Source organism: Bidens hawaiensis, unplaced genomic scaffold (genome assembly GCF_021521415.1).
Source record: "Bidens hawaiensis isolate Kalapana, Puna unplaced genomic scaffold, B.hawaiensis_p1.1 tig00035075_1, whole genome shotgun sequence".
NCBI classification, from domain to species: domain Eukaryota; kingdom Viridiplantae; phylum Streptophyta; class Magnoliopsida; order Asterales; family Asteraceae; genus Bidens; species Bidens hawaiensis.
Window position 1 is genome coordinate 158,272 of NW_027496101.1, and position 18,449 is coordinate 176,720.

Consider the following 18,449-nt stretch of genomic DNA (forward strand, 5'->3'; position numbering starts at 1 on the left):
ATGTGTAAAGTTATCAATTGTTTATATGCTGTACGTATGTTTTGAGTATGAAAACTCCAAATTCCAAAAGCCATCATGTAATCATGTTGACTTGCATGTGTGGAAACTAATTAAAGTCAGGTTGACTGTTGAATGTTGGCTTGTAATATATATACTAAATGAATGATTGAACCTCTGTTAACTTAGTAATATATAGTCACTTTATTATATAGTAAGTGATTGTTTAATAAGCAAATAGTGTACGGAATTGAATAAACATGCTACTATTTCCCGCCAAAACGTAAGACAATATCTATTATTATTATTATTAATATTATTATTTTAGCATTGTGTATTCAATTCATACATATATAATAACATGTATAACCAAACAAAACAAAACAGCTAAGCTAATGACCTAATGAAATCAGGCAGGCAATTGAATTAAGTAGCACTAAAATCAATACTATATATTCCCCAATCACGATTAAAAAAACTAACTAACTAACTAACGCAAATAGTTAAAATGATCATACGATGATCGAGGTTGTAGTGATTAAACACGTACCTCGGTGAAAATGCGGAGTGGCTGAAGGCCTTTGGAGCGATAAAAGTAATCAACGGCGTCATTTGGTTGCGTACTACTGGATGTAGATCGTCTGAGTGTTGGAATGAGGTGGTGGCATGTTATTATGGCCACCACCGCCTACGGCCCTTAACGTCTGAGAAACAACCTCCCATTCTCAACCAATGATCAGATGATGAATTAGATTCAGATTCAATTTCAACCAACAAACCCCGTTGGTAAATTTCTTAATTTCCTGATGTGAAGCGAGGCTAAATGTATGTATAGTAACGCTTTTTCTTTTTCTGTAACTTTCCATGTAATTTAGGATCCTTATTTTTGGGATATTAGTTATAAGTTACAATACTGTAGCTTATCAACTTATTTCCTCACATATAAAACAACCCAAACACCTTTTTAACCTCTTCAAAATAAGTTATAAGTTAGAAGGAGGTAAAATTAAGAAATCACAAACACCCTCTTATATTAAGTTTTATTTTATTGTCATGAAAAATGACCTAAATAGTCTTTTTGACAAAAAAAAAAAAAAAAAAAAAAATTCACGACCAGCTATTATTTTAAAAATTACCTGAAATGGACCTTGTCATCTTGATGGTTTCACAACCCGGCGGATGGCATGTTTTAAACATATGGTGGCTATTTATTGCCTTGATGGTTTTAAACATATGGCCCGGCTATTATTGCCTTGGATGACCGTTTTAGGCAATATTTAGAAATGGTGGCTAGTCAAGTAATGTTGTTGGTCAAAATGGATATCTTGCGCATTTTCACTTTATTTTCGTTTAATTATTTAACTTTTTGTTTAAGATTACTGTAAGGCCTCGGTCTCGGTTCCCTACTTTGGTGTTGGATTTACTCATAAACACAAATCTGAATATTAGAGTTAATTAAATCTTTCACGAAATAAATAAAGTTTTGATCATTCGTTACAAACATTCAAAATTGTCTTTAAAAACATAACATAAAACATCTTATTTAACATCTTGACAAATCTTTTTGCAGATGCCAGCTTCTTTAGATACTGCCATGTGTCTCCCTCAAGCTAACTGCTTCAGCCTATTAACCTGCGTGCATACTAAAAGTCAGATACGCTGAGTGAGTTCTAGTTAATCAAGAAACATACAACACATTCACATACTTACATATATACGTATCCAAAGACACATATTACATATTTAGCATGTTACATTTCTTTCATTCGTACATACATACTTTCATTCTTTCAAACTTTCATTCTTTCTATTGTTTTAGCTTACTTATACATACGTAATCATCCATACGTTTTAAAGAGCGTTTCGCTCTATAACCTTCGCATATATTAATAGGGTATGCAACCTTGTAAGCTTCACATATATTATTAAGGTATGCAACCTTGTAACCTTCGCATATATTATTAAGGTATGCAACCTTGTAACCTTCGCATATATTGTTAGGGTATGCAACCCCTTTAAACATACCTCCATACAACCATACATTGTCTTCTATACAACCATACATTGTCTTCTTTATATTTAAATTTATGTACTTTCACACATACACTTAATCTTTTCCATAACTTTCATATATCATTCATACCCCATTCACAAAACAATAACATATCACACTATTACCTGGCGGTACATGCAATATCCGGAGATCGTTCACGTATCGTCAAGCATTCATTCATACATAAAATCATAGAAGACATATACTTACCACTTAAGGTAAGTGTATTAACTAATCACATCGAGTATGCACACATCCCCGAAAACATAACAAGGAAGTAGGGCTAGAAACTCGCCTGAGCTCGGTTCCTTTCTGAGTTAATGGTAACTCCTTTCTTTAACTGGGCACCGCTAACTGTATAACAATTACACGTATCAATTTACTAATACTATCCGTATCATATTTCTAGTCTAATATAACAATTACACGTATCAATTTACTAATACTATCCATATAATATTTCTAGTCTAATAAAACCCTCAATGAACGGGGGTCCAGGGGCAGCGTCCCTGGCAGTGGGGTTCTAGGGGCGGCAGCCCCTAGTGGGGTCTAAGGGGCAGAGCCCCTGGCTGGGGTTAAGCTACCAAGTCATCTTGAAAAAAATTTATTTTTATTAACTGTCTTCACACAATTTTTATTAGAATTCTTAATTTATTATTTTATTCGCTATCTCAATCGCTATAATGAATGGCCTCTGATTAAGCCTCATTTGTTATCCCATTCGCTAACCCATTTGCTATGACGAATGACTTCATTCGTTATAACGAATGGTCTGATTCGTTAAGACATCTTCGTTCTGGTTTCAGTATCATTCGCTATGCCGAATGGCTCCATCTATTATAACGAATGGCTTGATTCGTTGTCCCAACATGACGAATGAACAAGGTCATTCGTGACTCCTACATGACGAATGAGGGTTCTTTCGTTACGCATGCATTCTCATTCGTTATGGCTACCTAACGAATGACTGGTGATTCGTTAAATTGTGAGGAATGAGCATCAATCTTATCCAAACCTTTGACTCAGGGGTCAAAGTCAAAATTTTCAAGAACAGTCAACATCAGATATGCGATTAAACCCCAAATCACGATGAAACATCACAATTTTGGTATCGATATGCTCGTAATCATAGAGCCTACATACCCTAATCAACCAAACAGTTAAACACTTCGTTTTTAATGGCGTATTTGATTCATCTATATAACCGTTGCTTCATGTCATCGATTAACCTATCAATTGTTAATGGATTGCACTGTGATCAGTTCGTTTGATTCATTTTAACCATATTCATATAGATCTAGGATTACTTAAACAAACCGAACATAAATGAACAATTTTCCGTTATAAACGTACCTTTAACGAATCGGATTTCATGAACACGATCTAGGTTTGATGTCGGTTTGGCTCGTTATGACGTTCCAGCACCAACAAGCTCGGGTTTTCACCTTCGGATCTTGGCTCGGGATATAAGATGATGTTCGTGTGTGTTTTTGATGGCGGGCTATGGTGTAGAGATGTATAAAAATGGAAAGAATTAGGGTTTAAGGGGTATTTATACTCCCTTAAGCCCATGGAGCTAAGGCCCATTCCATCCCTTATTTCATCTGTTAAATGTCTAAGTACACCTTTTATTAGTTTATTTATCTAAACCGATAAACGACATACTATTAAATAAATGGACTTTATTTTATTAATTCTTTCTCAAAAGCATGATGTTACAATTATCTTTTTAGTAAGAATTTAAGTATACGGATGATACTTATGGTTTGACTGAATTTTACTTGTGGTTCCTAGGTTTGGGAAGCCACACCAGTAGTTCAAAGTTTAGTAGCGGGTAACAAGTTTAGTACCTTGGTTGGATGACTATTTAAATTCCCCGTTAAATCACCCCACATGCCTCCCACATGAAGGCATATTGGTCATTTCCGTTCTTTTAATCTAGTTTGCAGACACATATATGTGTTTGTATAACTTTTTCCCTCCACAAAACCTCATCGTCTTCACCTCAAGCATTGTCGCTCTCAATTGAAAATTATATTCTAGGGTTTCGAATGATGCGAAACTGAAGATGGGGTGGTAGATTAGGGCTCCAAACATGGAAGTTGATCTTGAATCTTTGTATGGTGGGTTTTCAAATGCATTAAGTTAAAATTTCTTTTTTGCGAATTTTCGATTCTTGCGATCTTCATGCTTAAAAAAAAACTCCAACATCGCGCACTTCCCTTCACTCAAGTAACTCGTTTGAGAGTGCACATATACAAGAGCATCTCTATCTTTCCTCTGTCATTCACCTCACCCTCTCTTACACCTCACCATCTGTACCTCAAAACACTTCAAAAACACCTTAACACCTTATAGGGATGATGCTCGGTCTTCAAATATATTTTAAATGCTATACTATATAACTTTAAACGATGCAATTTCAAATGTGAACTTATAGTAGTTCACTAGGCAACTTCTTTGAGCACATGTGTACTAGTATTATTTCACAAGGACGCTACATCTAACACTAATAGCAGTTCACAATGGAAGGTGTATTGATCATATGAAGTGTTACTAGATCACATAGGGTAGAAACTTCTAGCGATTCACACATGAATTAACATGTAAACCTTCACAAGTAATCTTTCACAGTGTCATCTATGTATAATAAACATAAACATATATTTATATATAAGTTGAACGTCATTTGAGTGTAACTGGTACAATTATGTGCATGTGCAAACTGCAGTGCAGTTACAAGAAAAGACTAGAAAATTATAAATCTTAGTGAACATACCTTATTTAACCCACTACCTTTAATATGATTTAACGGAACATTAATACTAATAAACATATAAATTATGTTATTTAATATTTTATAAAAAAATTCCAACAGAAATCCTAAGGTGACCTTGTCAACAACTGGTTCAAATTAATATCGAGCGCCACTTCATCATTCGAGTGACCGAGATTGAAGTTGATGTGGCGTGCTCCCCTGAAGTTTGTTTTCATCCTTTTAGGGTGAACCGGCACGGCCCACTTTGGCTCATGTCTAACAACACTCAGCACATGCTCATATATAAAAGCACCTTTCGTCTCTTCATTAAACTTGTTTTTTCTGTGGCTCAAGACTTGATCGTCGGACCACCCGCTTGTCTTATGTCGTCAGTTAAGGTTGAATAATTCACAAAACTTGTTAACCGGACCAGTCACCATGTACCAATGCGACTTTAAATTTTCAGCAGATCGAGGGGTGTCACCAAACTCATTACAAATATACTTATGCACTTGAGCCCAGAAATCATGGTTTTTTGTTGTTACCGGTCTTCGAGTCAACAGAGATTTCAATGTAAGCACGGGCTAGAATTGTTTCTTCGGCAATACTCCATTTATGTATTCGACAATGGGTTTATCCTTCTTCTTTCAACCCAAATGAGCTACCGAGGATGGGGATGATGTTCTAGACGATCGAGTAGATGGAGGTTATGGATTCATTGCATACGGGTTAAAGCCAGGATGAAAGTGTGGTGGAAATTGAACTTGTAGATTTTGATAATTTTGCATCATATTGTTTGGGTGTTGGATTGGTGGGTGAACGGTGTTTTGAAGGATTCAGGAATTGGGTTGGCTCAGGTTTGGAGTTGAGTTATTGCATAAAAAATGTTGAAACAGAGTTTTATTTTCCATTTTTTTGGTTGAAAGTGAATATTTGGTAATAATTTGGTTTTTTGATGTTAGTTGTGTGGGTGCTAATTTATAGAGTTTATAAAATCTTTAATATTTTATTTATCCTTCTAGCCGGTGGAAGTTGGAATATGCATTTAATTTGTCATTAATCATCCTTTATTTTTCTTTTTCCGATTGATACTTTGCCATCAGTGTAGGGCCTACTTTCATGTCCATTGCAGGGTTGCAGGTACAAACCTACAACACAATCTCAACCTCCATATCGATGGACCGCAACTTGCTCAGTCCATGTTATGCCGCATGTGCTCAGACCTTGGGCCTTGGAGCCCGTTATAGTTGCTCTAAGCAAAGACGATAGACGAACATGAACATACAGTTTTAAAAAAGAAATTGTATTTATTACCATTTCCCACGACCTTGTAAGTTAGTTATCTGAAAATATCAGTTATAATAACAATAATAATATTACTAATACTATTTAAAATTAATGCATTAGTTTACTCATAAAACCAATCAAATCAAACACACATGTAGCCTTTAACCCAAACACTTTTATCATACTATATGCACAATATCCATCTATATAGATTTGCAAGGCCCATATCATATCACAATCCATTTAATCATCATGGATCAGACATCAGGTCACCCATTTCAATCATTGAGATCACAAACACAACATTTTCAACTTTGAATATAGAACCACCAATTATATATACACAGCATTTTTACACTTAAAGGAAGTGTTAATAAAGTCGAGATCCAAAAACATATTTCATAAAGTTCGCACCCACAATCAAATACGATTCTAAAAGCGTTGAGAAGTCAAAAAAAAAAAAAAAAACAAATAAAACGTGCTACTAAGAGGCTTCTAGTACGCATTTGACTAATGATCAAGTGACAAAAGGATCTGGTGGGATAGGAGACTCATGGACCTTAGTACCAAGAGGCTTGATATCTCTACTTCTCATATATGTCAAGAATTGACCCGGTAACTCTTCCAATAAAGCCTGCACCATTGATCTTCCACCTTCTACACAATGTTCATAAAACACATTATTTTAGGTTTATATAAATATTTGGTGCGTTAAATATAATTACATGTGCTGATTACTAAAAATGTTTCAAAAATTTACTTACGCTGCACCTCACACATGGGAACAAACTGAACAATATCTCGAGTCGCTATTCTTCCCGTTGAGCTCTCCAAACGTGGCCCCGTATCAGCATCCAAAATCTGTTACAAGTTATTATGAGGGTCGCAAATCACGTACACACATTTGCTATAAAATGTTAACTAAAAGACCACAATATTTACCTCCATTTGTTTAAAATCAGCATTACCAACTCCAACAATTAGGATTGAGAGGGGTAAATCAGAGGCCCTGACCAGTGCATCTTTAGTCTCTTGGAGATCACTAAGAACTCCATCCTAATACAATAGCATAAAATTTATATAACTTCATAGAAATAAAAGAGTAATGTGTATATACAAGTGTTTACCGTTATGATAGCAACACAAAGTACTTGGTGGATTGGTTGAGAGTGATTGAGCAGCTATTTCCGCAGCTTGATTGACTACTTGACCAAATAAAGTGGGCCCATGAAGAGAGACCGTATGCAGCGCATTCTTATAAGCATCCATTATCCCTTGTACTCCTCCAACCTACATAATTGTGTCCATTTTAGCAATCTCCAATGATTTCACTATGTGAAAAATAGTACAGGGGAAAAAAAGGGTGGGTCAAGTAACGGGCCAAAATAGGGGGTACCTCAAAGTTACCAGCATTTCCACTAAGGTTGAAACAATGAGAAACAGAGCCATTGTATAACTTCCCTCCAAAACCCCAAGCAGGAAAGCGTTTATCATAATCATAAACTTGTATAACTTCCCCAACTTCCATAATAGCCTGTAATCACAAAAATAAATATATTAATGAGTAAACAGACATATATTAAGTGTATGAAGACCCCTTGATGCATATATTATTTATAAACAGGTGAAAAAAAAGTGGGAAACTAGCAACCTGTTTGATATGCATTTAAGCGACCAGAATAGTCGATATAATGCAATGAATCCGGCTTTCGAGGATCACCATTTGAAGCTGTGAAAAAATGAATCATTAGTAGATGTCACATTTTAGCATAATTAATTAAAAAAAATTACCTGTAAAATCAACGGCTACCATGAAGTTCATTTCAAACCCACTAGAAATATAGTCAAGAAAACTATACAGCTCCTTCTCCTCATACGTATCCACAAAAAGTTTACCCTTCAGAACCTATATAACATGTAAACATAAGATGCAATTTTATTGTTTTTTTTTTTTTTTTTTTTTTTGTAGTTATAATGGTTCACTAATTGCAAAAGTAAATTACAATGCTTCACAAATGAACACAATTTACCTTCTCATGACCCTTGCTACGAGAAGATGGAATGACAAAATTTGCACCTGCTTTCTTTTTGTAAAGATTTTCCATATCTTGAATTGATGTTTGCAGCTTACTGTAAATAATAAAAGCTTTCACAAATTAATTAGCCATACAGCTATACTTAGTTACGGTAGGGTAAAACACAAAACCTGAAGTGAGATGTGTCATTTATGTAACTACAACAAAATAACAAAAATTACCCCATAAATGTGTGGTTGCCATTGCTATTGAAGTCAAAACACTCTATTATTAGAGGGTTATCCTGTAAAATAGAATAACATATACGTAATTCAGTAGGAAACAAAAGGAAAGGCTGCTTAAAAAATTATCATATAAAGGCGATTTAATAAAAGATACAGTATAATGCGTATAGGATAAAATTAGTCAACTTCACCTTGCTCACAAATTGCTGCATAGTTATACACAATGGCTTCCATACTGGGTCCAAATTATTGTTCACAACTTCTGTCTTGCAAACTGGAATAGGATTTCCAGCCTCAACGACCCTAGAGATTCTTAAGAATGGATCCTAAACAGGTAAAAAGATAAAAAATTTAAAAATAGATTCTGATAATCAAATGACCATGATTAATATTAATATTTTGTTAGTAGTCATTGAGTGAGTAATTACACTTTTAGAGAAATGATCCTTGTTATCCAAGTTTGAACACCGGAGTTTCATCTCAATAGCCATTCTGGAAGCAATGGTTTCCTCTGCATGAACAGTTATTGAACCCAAATATCCAATATCATGCCCATTTCTACCATGAAGTTTTAGGGTCATACTCCGGTTTTGGTGCGTCATGATCTGAGAATGTTAGATGAACGGGAATCAGCTTTAATCAGGTGTACCAGCCTAACAGGTAAGAATAGATTTGGGTCGAATTTATGTCTAGTTGACATATATTAGGTGCAATTTTAACACACTATTACTAAAATAGTAATTTGCAGCATAAAAAGTTTCAAGTTACGACACAAGAACTAAAGGCGGGTAATGTCTACTAAATTGTCTTAATCCCAAAAAAATAGATTATAATTTAAGTAGTGTAGCTTTTTGATCATGTTAATACTTTTACCTATCTATACTTTTTCGATCTGACACATTTTGACCCTTATAGTCATTTTTAGTAATAGTACATTTGGTATGTTTTCTCAAGGTTAAACGTCTTAGAAAGCGTCATTTACAAAGGCCTGATAAGTGTTTAAAAAAAGTGAGACAAGTGTTTTCATTGGTGAAGTGATCTTCATACAAGCAAAATAAACATTCAAACTCGTATAAAACTAGGAAGGAAACTTACCTCTGACAAAACACAGTTAGCTTCACCAATAAAATCTTGGTCTTTTAGGTCCAGCATCTGTGAAACATTAACAAAATTAAGATGATTTAAGATATAAAAAGATGAACAACTTTGAAGAACACATACAGTAATCACCCAAACATAAAATTATAAGTTGGAATGGTACAGGTGTGTTTGGAAATTGGTGAAAAAACGGGTAATGTTTTGTATAGGTATACCCCAAATTATTGAACATTTTATAAATTATTGTGATGTAAGATATGATTGCAAAAGTTATATTCTTATAATAGTAATCTTGCTTTTTGAATGATTTATGAGTTTTTTTGTACTAAAAATACACCTTGAAACTATTTGACCCATTAGAGAGAAAACATAACACGAATCAACACATTCATAAGTAAATGGGATGACAATGCCACCTCTAACAAAACTATTTAAAGATAAAAGAAGCTTAATAGACCTTTGTTGACAAATTATGATACTTTGTATCCACATCATACACCCGGAAGCTGAAAATGAACACGGAGATATGCAGATAATTTACTAAATATTCAATGGCCGAATGGTGTCATACCAAATAGTATGAAAAACTAAATAAAATAGTGGGATGCTTACACCAATGGCTGAACAATCTCAAAGTGAAATGCATCATTGATTTTCTGAATCCACATGGGATTCAAGTTGTTCATGATCACTTCAGTGCGACCAACTTCCTCAAGAGTTCCATCTTTCTTCTTTTCATATACCACTGCCATAGGGTCGCTCTACAATTAAGAAAAAATCATAACATCAACATAATCTTAGGTTGTTGAATTGCAAAACAAACAAGAAAAGATGTTAATATCTAGTGTATGCATAAAACAAATTCATAAAGAATACTTTAAAAAAATAGAGAGAATTTGAAGTCAGAAAAAGATTGCATGAAAAGAATACATAAAAACAACAATCATATAAAAATAAGATCTAGTTAAGGTACCTTTGACATGATGTCAAGATCACGTAACTTTGAAGCTGATAAAGATAACTGCAATTTCATTATCAAGGAGTCAGTCACATGTGGAGGGGAATATCTTTCGATAAATAGACATAAACAAAGTTAATTAGAACGTTGGTGTTGTGTTTGTTATCTAACGTCACTATCAACAAAATACAGAGCAAGAAAGAAATGATAATAAATATATCTTTCTGACTTTTGTTTGGATAGAACTTTAGAGTAACATATCTAATCATACAAAATGTTAAGCGAAAAAAATATGGAAATTCTTTTTCCCTCTCCATTCTAACAACAATGCTCCTATGCAGCTGAAGGTCCTCTTTTCAGACTAATGTTGTATTCTTCTGATACTTTTTACTTTTCATCTCACTTTTTCACATGTGTTTGCATTTGAATAGATTACAAGCACAAAGTACATTTTATTCTTACCATTGTCACTTATCAAGCAAATAAATAGTTCACAACAAATCAACTTAAACATCGAAAAGATCATTAACTTCAGAAAAGCTCCAATATATTAGTTTGATCATTTTTATCAGTGAAGTTGACATGCCAAAACCAAAAGAAAGAACCAAGCAGGCTATTGTAAAATGATTGATATCAGAAAATTGTTTCTATGATGTAAAGTATGAATATAAATCATTTGGTTATCAGTATCACCATTCACCTACCAAAGTAACATTGTCAACTGATTAATATCAAAACTATAAAAAATCCTCTAAACATCATACGATTATATAATATAACAAATGATGAACATGTGCTAATAAAGCCAAAACAAAAGACACACTCACAGCCGGACATCCACATAGAAAGCCTAACGACTCTGAATCAACTGTTTTAGGAGGTTTCAAAGTGCAAAAAAAACCAAGTTATTTAGTGTCAAATTATCCTTCCTAATAAACAGATTGCAGTCACACATATCTACAAAATTAAGTATAGCCATTGCCTGATTATTATCTTAATCTCGTCCTTCAAGTCACATGCCCTAATTCTAGGGCTTAGAGCTTACTGATCGCACAGATTTCAAACCCTAACGGAACTAAAAACAGTGAAACCTGAATTCTAGTGTAGAGTGGTTGAAGGCCTTTAGAGCGGTAGAAGAGATCAACAGCATCATTAGGTGATGAAGAAGAATTAGCAGCATTGTGTCTTTGATGTTGAAGGTTATGGCCACAGTCACCTCCACCGCTTGCAATGGCCGCTTTTCCTCCGCTTACGTCAGATAAACAACCTCCCATTGATCAACTCGTCAACTTATTATTATTATTATTATTATTATTATTATATGAGATGAGTGTATTTATATCTATATATATACAGGGTAAACTTGATTTTCGTGTAGCTTTCCTTGTTACCTTCCCACGTAACTTCCAATGTTACCGCGTCCGCATCATAAGGTTTAATATCATTTACGTTTCTTTAATTTGTTATTAACATTATCGTTTCTATAAATAAATTCAAAAATATTCTATTTCCTTAAGTTTTCTTGTATTCAAATATCCTCCTCATTCTTTCGTAATATTACATTATTTATATTTATTTGTAATGAATTTTCGAAAATTCCTTTTAACTCCTCTCTTCTTTCTGCCCCTACCTATTGACAAGTGTGATAATAAAAACTTGTAGCTTGTTTAAATTGATTTTTTTTTAAAGAATATATGGTTAAAAAGTTTGTGTTGTGAGTTGGTGAAGTTATCACATTTTAAAACAATAAAGTTGAATGAGCAGTTATAGATTGACAAAAGTCGTATATGTGATGCATGTGCATCGGCTTCTAAGCTCAAAATGCAATGGGGGAGCATCGCAGTTTTTAAAACCAAGGACTTCATATAACGCATGCAGAAGTGTAGAACCTACATGACTTGTTACGAAAACTTCAAAAGGTACTTGTGTTTCTAGTGATGGCCGAAAGTTTAAGTCTTTTTAAGATTACTGACAAGTGACAACTAACGAACAACTTGTTGCTAGAATGGGCAAGTCTCAATGCTTTCTTTGTGTGATCGGTCCATCTTGTGAGACATTCTCTACCACTCATCGGGTTGCTCAATCTCGACCTTTTCGGGAGCTTATTTCTCAAAGTGAAGGCCACCGAATGCCTTTTCAATCGTGGCACGATAATTCTCTCTCAATTGTTGCTTTTACTACTTTTCACCAACACCAAATGTCCACGCCATCACCACCTCTTATTCCTCCTACTCCGCATGTCTAAAAGTACCTCTTACTAGTTATTACTTTTCACCAACACCAAATGTCCACCATCACCACCTCTTATTCCTCTTCCTACTCCCCATATGTCTAAAAGTCCCTTGAAGGCTTGAACTCTAACCCGAAACTAATAGGTAAACGTGGTATTCTTGAGGAGAAGACTTGCTGACTTTCAAGGATTAGAAGAATACAAAGTGCATGAGACTCTTCAACTTTCCTAACTCTAATGATTAAAGTGATGAAGAGTTGGAGGCTTGAAGTAGAGTTAGGGAGTTGGATGTTATTTCAAATAAAATTAAAAAACCCTCTCAGACCATCAATTGATATGGTTTTAGAATGAGGCGTTGAAGTCATTAAGTGCATTTCCGGAATAAAGTATATGTAGAGGTAAAACTTATTTTGGTTATACATAAGATGATGCTAGAGTTTTTCTCGTCTTTATTTATTTATTTAATTTAATTTCTGACTTTTTAGTGTTCAAAGGTTACAAAATGAAAATGGTATTTATAGATAACTTTTTAGCAGTGTCGGCTCTTGGGATCAAAATACATTGGAGAATCAGAGCGCATCATGCTTTTTAAAACCAAGGACTAAGAAAACTTCAAGAGAGACTTCTATTTCTGATTAGGGTCAAAAGTTCAAGTCTTTTTGAGACCATTGACAACTATTGGACACGTTGCTGCTGAAATGGCAAGTCACAATAGTTTATTTGTGGGCCTCATTCGTCTTTTAAAATATTCTCTGCCACTCATCGGGTTATTCAACCTCGACCTTTTATGGGAGCTTATTTTTCAGTGTGAAGGCAATGAACTGTTTTACAATAATTGCGCGACAACTGTCTTCCAAATCATACAATCATGACTAAGGCGGTACTCACTTCATTGGTAACTTTGTTGAATCGATTGTCATTATGCCAAAACTTACCTTGATTCAGCCATTTTTGCTAACTGAACCTCATATATTGATTTCAACTTGGCCATGCTTTCATGCAAATTGCCATGTCCCCATCTACCTGCTATACGTTTACTAGCTCTAGGGCAACTGCCCACGTGACACAATCTCCAATCCTAAATTCTTCTACCCGCACTTAGTATAAAAAACAAAGCTACCTTTTGGCAATGATATGTTTTGCATATATTCACGTATTGGTCCATTTTGAGAATTTTGATTTAAAGGTTGCAAAATGTTCTTGTTCCTCGTCTCAAAAACTTTATTTAGATAGCTAGCTAACTTCATATTATCTTGTTGAAGTCTTACTTGGATATTCTTTTGCTATTCAGGATCCGTTTGAAAGGGAAATTCCTAGCATGGGAAGACATGAAGACAAGCAAACACATCTACACACCTTCATGACTCCAAACATCTTACCAAATTTAGCATAGTAGATTAGGCCAACTAGCTTTTGATATTATCTCCTTACTAAAAAAGTTTTAACATTTATTTGTCACTTCTCTTTTGCCAAAATAGATCATTTGTTCCTCATGCTAACTTTCAGAAGGACACTGTGGTCTATGGGTCCATCTCCTATTGCTAATACGAGTGATTACGACTATTCCATTATTTTTGTTAACGATTTCTCTCTGTTCATGTGGTTTTACCCTTAAAAGGCAAAATCCAATTTTTCATCTACTAAATATTTTCCTTGATTTTGTACAGGCGTAGGTCCTATGCAAGGTCAAAGCTTTTCAAAGCGAAATGGTGGTACATAATATATGAAGCATCAAATACGCTCTCTACTTATAGAAAATTACGCTCACCAACAAATATTGTGTCCTTACACTCCTCAACAGAAGTCGAGTGTCACATCACTAAAAAGGTCTAGCCATGCTCTTTAGTGCTCATGCCCACACACTTTATGAGTTGATGCTTTTAGTTTAGCCACATGTATAATCAATCAGTTGCCCACTAAACTGTTTGGACAACAGGAGTACAGGACTCCTTTTGGTTTGCTGTCCAATAACGCCCCTAACTATAATAACTTTTGTATATTCGTTTGCTGAGTGTTCAATTACTTACGTGATTACTTTACTCATAAATGGGCATCCGCAGTATCTAGTGTATTTTTATTGGCTATAGCACTCAATACAAAGGTTACTGTATCCGATTACTTACCGCATTTATACAACTCGACATGTTGAGTTTGATGTTACCACGATTCCATTCTCCACGAAGATATCTCCCATCGAATGGCTACATTAATTCTCTTCAACTATCTCGATAAAGTTCCTACACAACAACCTGTTGTTCACTTGTTCTATACAACAGGTTCCTACACAACAGCCTCAACCAATCACTATCCACCCTGCCAAATGTCAAATGCCGAGGCTCTTGCCGAACCAACTGCCATGTTGACCAAAAGAGAGAAACAGGCAGACTATTCTACGGTGACTGGTATCAGAAAATTGTGTATGTTTTGTACGCTTTAAATATGAACACAAAAGGAAGCTAATCAAGCTATGGGGAAACACTAATAAAGCATTACTATACTTTATATTACATCCCAGGAGGGCATATACAATATTCAGAACCACCAAAAGCCATCATGTGACTTTAGACTTGCATGTATGGAAACCAAAGTTAGTTTAACTGTTGACTTATACTCTACTTAATGAATGGCGTTACTCAGATATTCTCTTACCTAGCATAAAAGGCCAAATAATTTAACCTCCCTTGGGTAATGGACGCACAATAAAGGTGCCTCCAAGTTTTAAATAACACTAATATTTCATTAGAGTCAACCATAGTTCATACTTGCAAAGCAGTAACCATAATATACTAAGCCCAACAATCCTGAGCCACTAATCAATAGGTGGGTTGATTTGATTATGAAAAGTATGCATCCAGGTTCACATGAATTGACACAAATTAAACAAATCATAATGGGTCGACTCAACTTAAACGAGTCAAAATGGGCGGCTCCTAAAACAGTTGATCACGTAAAATTAGTCCAAAAAGGCGAGCAATACCCAGTTTTTGTCGTCCCACCTATCGGCCGTCCCCTCCACCACCTAACATCAGCCGCCATGAAACAACCACTACCACCACCATCCAGCACCCTGGCCACCGACACCAGCATCTTCCCAATTATCACCGACAACGCAACCTCTGACACTGCCACTGCAACAATCAATGGTAACGTCGCAGCCTTCTCTGTCTCACTACCGGCATTACCGTCATCGCTGACACCACACTTCTGTCACCACCATCGTCGTTGGCACCACCTCCGCCACTAGGGTCTCCTCCGCCACAACTGATACTTGTTGCCAATAGCCGTCAAAGTAAATATAGTGGGTGAACCTATCTTGATACTTGTTTTATAAAACGACTCATTTCAAGCTAAGCTAACTGCTAATTCTAGTCCAACCAATTTTGGCCCGAACCAAAGTTATTTTATAAATCAGTATGTCCTGACCCAAAACTCATTTTATCACTCAAACTCGTTTTTACCGAACACTCAATCCATCTGCCCCAATTTTCCAGGCATAGAGATACTATACACCAATGTTTAACATAACAAAAATAAAACAATAGAAGACAACTTTGATAATGTCTAATAAGTGAGTGGTAATAAGCAAATGTTTAGCCTTTTAGCAGTGTGTATCCAGACATATATAAACACTGAATTTAACATGCAACCTCCTAGCCACTAAAAGAAGTAAATTTTAGAAGACTATAATCACCATTATCAGTTCAACAGAAAATAATGCAGCATTTAACAAGCTTAATAACGTAATATGTGACAAACTAAACTAGGTAGTCAAAGGCGCAAAATACGCAATAGTTAAATTCGAAGAAAAAAAATGTGATGATAGAAAATTAGTAGCATCCGACAAATATAATAAAACGCTTAATGTAGTTAGGCTTAGGCAATTAGCAACTGAGAGCAACTTAATATCATAAACTTATTAACATCAAATATAAAATTAAGCATGACTAATTTCAAGTGGTTAATAAGAGAAATTTGAAACGAAATGAATAAATATTACCTGAATTCTGGTGTAAAGTGGTTGAAGGCCTTTGAAGTGGTAGAAGAGATCGACAGCTTCATTAGGTGATGAAACAGCATTGCTGCTGCTACTTTGATGTTGAAGGTTATAGCCACCGCCACCGCCACCACCGACGGCAGCTTTTCCTCCGCTTACGTCAGAGAAACATCCTCCCATTCTATTCTGATTGATGATAGATTTCAAGTAATTTAAGAAGCAAGTGAGTGAGTAAATTTGAGTTCAATCATCATGAAGGCCTTCCTCATCTTTTATTATATAAGGAATTGAATTGGGAATTTCTTATTGCTTGGATTCAAATTGTTTCGAAACTCATTAACATACCATTTTTCCAGTATGTCAACTCAAATACTCAATTTCTCATAATGGAAAGAAAGTGTACTTTAGGGTAAATTGCATGTGTATATCTATCTCGATGCCATATGTTTAAAGTTTTCAATAAATAATAAACACTTTTTAATATTTCTAATTAAGTCACATATAACATACTTTGTTCTAATCATATCATTAATGTTTCGTTTGTTAGAATTCTAGGTATTTTACTTATATAGCAAGTTATCTAAATTTTATTTTTATTTTTAAATAATTTGACATTGCATAACATTTTTTTTTAAATTAAAACACTAAAAATTGAGAACTACTTTTTAAATTGTGAAAATTGCAAAAAAGAAATAAAAACAGAAATACTGTAAAAAAATCTGAAAATTTACGAAAATTACAATATAATTAATATGTTCCTAAAAAATAGTTTAAATCTGAAAGTTTCATATTAATAGTAAGAACCAATAAATTTTTGAAATGTGGCATCCCAACCTATGGTGAAAGAACAATTCTAAGAAAATGTCGGTTATAATGTGAAAGAGTAATTCTAGGAAACTATGACAGTTTTTGGTAATTTTAAATCACAGTCATTAATTGAAATGATCCAATGGCTATGATGTATTCCTAGTCTTTTTAGGAAATTACTTGTTTCTAGGATAACCCTCCCTTATATTCCTATATATATATTTGAATCGAAACAATCAATAATTCTACTATTAAATATTTTAATATCACCTAACTATATTTTTGAATTTTTTTTAAAAAGATGGTGGTTTCTTACTAAAAAACCGCAACTTAAATTTTTCTACCTTTTTTTTTTGCCAATTTTCGCAATTTAAAAATTCTTTTTTTTTCTCAATTTTTACTAAATTTTTTCAATTTTTTTAAAATATTTTGCAATGCCAAATTATTTAAATAAAAAAAACTAAATAACCTGCTATCTAGGTAAAATATCTAGGATTAGAACAAAAATGATATTTTAATGACTTTGATATAAAGTATTTTATGAGTGACTTAATTGAAATAATTTCAAAGCTTAGTTACTATCTTTTAAAGTAATACATATAATTAATAATATAAAATATTTAGAAAAGACTCCACCTATGAATGCATGACTCTTTACGTTTGACAAATCTAACATATGTTAGTGAAAATGACGAAAAATATGACGACTCATGAATTTTAGGCATACTCTGTTTACTTATTGAGGTTAAAGGGCATGATTTGCAAGTAACTCAAGATATCCAGTACAATGCATCAAAGCTTTACTGAGATATTTTCATTTAGACACTATTTATTCAATTTTAAGTGAAAAATGATAGTATGCTTCAAGTTATACATGCTTTACTTAATGATGTACAACTTTAAAAATAATGGTCAATTGCTTTGATATTTGTTTTATGGGTTCAGAAGAATTGTCATTTTCGTCCTTATGGTTTGGCAAACAATACGAATTTTGTCCAATTTTTATT

General features: G+C 34.1%; 1 pseudogene across 1 annotated transcript; it reads right to left on the reverse strand.

Annotated features, from left to right (window-relative positions):
- Positions 1 to 5,672: 5,672 nt before the first annotated feature.
- Positions 5,673 to 16,864, reverse strand: LOC143586975 (protein BONZAI 3-like; annotated as a pseudogene). The gene is made up of 17 exons (XR_013144800.1): positions 16,693 to 16,864; positions 14,883 to 14,890; positions 11,503 to 11,596; positions 10,427 to 10,474; positions 10,066 to 10,214; positions 9,911 to 9,959; positions 9,451 to 9,507; positions 8,784 to 8,960; positions 8,547 to 8,681; positions 8,353 to 8,414; positions 8,126 to 8,225; positions 7,887 to 8,001; positions 7,752 to 7,824; positions 7,492 to 7,633; positions 7,038 to 7,385; positions 6,860 to 6,956; positions 5,673 to 6,752 (listed from the first exon to the last, which is right to left on the reverse strand). The product of XR_013144800.1 is annotated as a protein BONZAI 3-like (transcript).
- Between the last annotated feature and the right edge of the window lie 1,585 nt (positions 16,865 to 18,449).